Source organism: Triticum urartu, chromosome 7A (genome assembly GCF_056163025.1).
Source record: "Triticum urartu cultivar PI428250 chromosome 7A, HENAU_Tu73, whole genome shotgun sequence".
Taxonomy (NCBI): Eukaryota; Viridiplantae; Streptophyta; class Magnoliopsida; order Poales; family Poaceae; genus Triticum; species Triticum urartu.
In genome coordinates this window covers 102,031,286-102,034,732 of record NC_141879.1, presented here as the reverse complement: position 1 = coordinate 102,034,732, position 3,447 = coordinate 102,031,286, and the positions used below count along the sequence as shown (strand labels likewise).

Sequence of the window (3,447 nt, the reverse complement as noted above, 5' to 3'; positions counted from 1 at the left end):
ATGTCCTTTATCTCAATATAAATTGATAATGTTCCTCGTAGTACATCCATTGAAGATGCACTGGTTTGCATTTCAAACCATTGAAGATTTACCTTCTTCTACAATTTAAGATGTACTCATAGGAGGCCCAGATCTATAAATCCTTTGATTTGGTATCATCTTTTGTAGTACGTATCATTTATGCTATATATCATTGTTTGATTATGTCTTACTTTATTAGTTGAGCCACCATTGAACAAATACTACTTTAGAGACCTAAAAGATCTTATATTAATTTATAGCGTGAGTACTTTTGAATATTATTTTTGGGATCTTGTTAGTTATGCAACATAGCTTGACTTTTGTATGCCTTATAATTGGTTTTTTAAGGTGTTTTAGATCCCCATCAATTTGTCCTTCTTCCCTAGACTGATTTCTCTTGACCCCTTGTTCTTTTAAGGGGCGCCATGGAGCGGAAGAGCTCTAGGAAGAAGAGGGAGGCAAGGATCACCAATGGTCCGGCGGAGGCGACCACCCTCCTGACGGACGACCTCATCGTGGAGATCCTCTCCCGCCTCCCCGCCAGGTCCGTCCACCGCTTCAAGTGTGTCTTCCCGTCCTGGCGCGACCTCATCGCCGACCCCGCCAACCGCAAGAAGCTGCCCCACACTCTCGCGGGCTTCCTCTACAGCACCTACTACAAGGTAGGCCCCCGCGTCCATTACTTTCGGTTCGCAGACTTCTCCATCGGTGCAGCCCCGCCGGTCGACATGTCCCTCCCTTTCTTGCCACCCAACAAGGACTTGTGCGTCCTGGACACGTCACTACAACACGGTAGCAATTAGGAGGCATTTTAAAATGCCTTTAAAGACCCAAAAGGTGCCTTAAAAGACATAAGAAGGTATTTTAGAAAAGCGCTAGAGATAATCCCGAAGGGAAAGGTCTTTAGAGGCACTTTTGGAGAATGCCTCCGATGATCACGTCTGTCAGTATTGAACAGCAGCTGAGGCGTTCGGCCCAAATCATCCCCGTCCGCACAGCTCAATGAAGGTATGGTCATCACATACAAGTCAAACTGAATCAAATGCACAGGTTCATTTCCTCTTAGATTAGAGAATCTTCATGAGAAGATGCGCGGCTCACCTTATAAACCGGCCAGATTTTAGCTCGGGGGGCGGTATGGGACTAATAAACTGCTACGTTGTTTGCGAGCAAGGGGAGTAGCTCACAAAAAAAAAGCAGCACGACTGCAACCTCTCGGGAAAAAGATTACCACCCCAACCAACCTACCATTCAGTTCTCTGTTCAGTTTTGAGGAAGCTTTACACTTTTATAATGTCTCCATCTGGACAGGTGGCTCGCCCAAGTGGAAGGCCGTATAGATAGATATTTGATACATTAGGGGCTCATTTGAAAATCTGACCGAGCTTTCGAGGCATTTTCCTCCGGAATGCCTTCAAAAGTGCGTGCTGGCAACTTTCGAAACGCCCCCTATACTCTGATCTATTACGGCATTTTCTGAAAACGCCTCTCATTCTGTACTGGCATTTCGCGAAACGCTCCGTAAACTATTACATATTACTGCACTTTTTCAGAATGCCACTAATTAAGCATGTTTTGAGGCATTTTTTTAGAATGCCTGCTAACGAGGGGCCTTTGAAGGCGTTTTGGACAGAACGCCTTTAAAGAGAGGTAATCCAAGGCACTTTTTTAATGCCTTTTAGAAAATGCCTCTGTTTCTCAACGGTGTTGTAGTGCGTGCAATGGCCTCCTCCTCTGCCTCTGCTACATGGTCCCTTCTTCTCCATCCACGGATGAGAATGCGCCGGATGAACTTGAATCCCATTACATCGTGTGCAATCCAGCCACCGAGAGGTGGGCCGCCCTGCCCCCTAACTTAGAGGTGCCAAATGACCACCCCATCTTTACTCGTTTGGCTTTTGATCCAGCGGCCTCGTCACACTTCCACGTTCTTCAGTTTAAGGGGGCCCGTCAGGAGGGATGCATCACAGGAGTGAACATCTACTCTTCGAAATCTGGAGCTTGGATTCGTAGAGAAAGCCTCTTGGTTGATAAATTTCCCTGCAGTTTGGCGCTACAAGCGTCTTCTTTCATGGCATGTTGCACTTGCTTGGTTGGCTGTTACCCAATAACATGAGCGACGATGCTGTGCTGCACTGCTGCTAGCATTGGACATGGAGGGGAAGGTGTGGAAAACTATCCGTGTGCCATCTGGTGGTCTGACTTGTGGTAGAATTGGTTTATCACAGGGGTGCTTGCACTACTCTACGGCACCCAGGGTCAAGAAGAAAAAGAAGAATACCACGGTAGCATCAGTTTGGTTCATGGAGGATTATGATAGTAAAGAATGGGTCTTGAAGCATAGTGTTAGCAATGATGAGTTGCGGAACATAAATGGGGTGGGGTGGAGTACAAGGTGGCTGCTTTTCATCCAGACTGCGACACCATTTTTCTGGAAGCATGTGGTGTTGATGCATTGGCATCATACGATATGCAGCATCAGAAATTCCATCAAATCCTTAATCTTCGGGAAAAGAAGGCATCGAATTATCTACCTTATGTTCCACTTTTCTCAGACTCATTAGCAGGTGCAGATGGGCAGTAGTTTTACGTACAGACCTTGCTCCTGCTAGCTTGATTTTCTGTTTGGAGCAATTCCAGGAAACCTTAGATGTTAAGCATACTGCAATTTTCGAAGAACATGGTTTCTATTTTTTTTTGGCTAGATATCGTACTGCAGACGAATTAGTTTCATGTGGCTGAATTATTCTGAAGTCTGGTTTTCTTGTCGATGATACTATTAAGGATTATGTGTCCTAAATCCCAATATCAGTGCGTCTCATTTCTAAATATTTTAGTGTATTGAGAGTCCCAATCAGACCATTGTACTGTCTATTTTCTATGTTATAATCATCAGGATTTCGGTGATGCAGAGTGCCACTTAGCGAGTTTTTATCTGCTTCTGTTGTAGCTATTCAGTCTTCTGCATTTGAAATCATGTGTTTATTCTGCCTGTTAACCAAGGGACTGAAAAATTGCATCAATGCAAACAAAATACCAGCTTTACTAGAAGTCTTCTTGCTGGGTGAGATAACACAAAGAAATGGCTCTTCCATATGCTGCATTATTTCTCAGTTGATTTCTGAACCAACTTTAGTGATGTCGTTCAGTACGCTGGTGCTTACACTCCAGCTATCTTGATTCTTTGTTCGAGACTTCGGAGCAATGTCTAGTATCCCTACAGATTAAGCATATTGTGCACAAACAACATGGTTACTGCTGTTGTTTGTTTACCTTTTGGCCTAGACACGGATTTGTTCCACATGGCTTGTATTTTGGGAAGGAGGAAGTACTCCCTCCATTACAAAATGTAAGACGTTTTTATGCCCTATGCAAAACCAAAAATGTCATACATTTTTTAGTAGTATTTAAGGAATATGAAAGTCT

The 3,447-nt window shown here is 44.1% G+C and overlaps 1 pseudogene; it reads left to right on the top strand.

Moving 5' to 3' along the window:
• Positions 1–446: 446 nt before the first annotated feature.
• LOC147958278 (F-box protein At5g49610-like) lies at positions 447–2,689 on the top strand (annotated as a pseudogene).
• Positions 2,690–3,447: the final 758 nt, after the last annotated feature.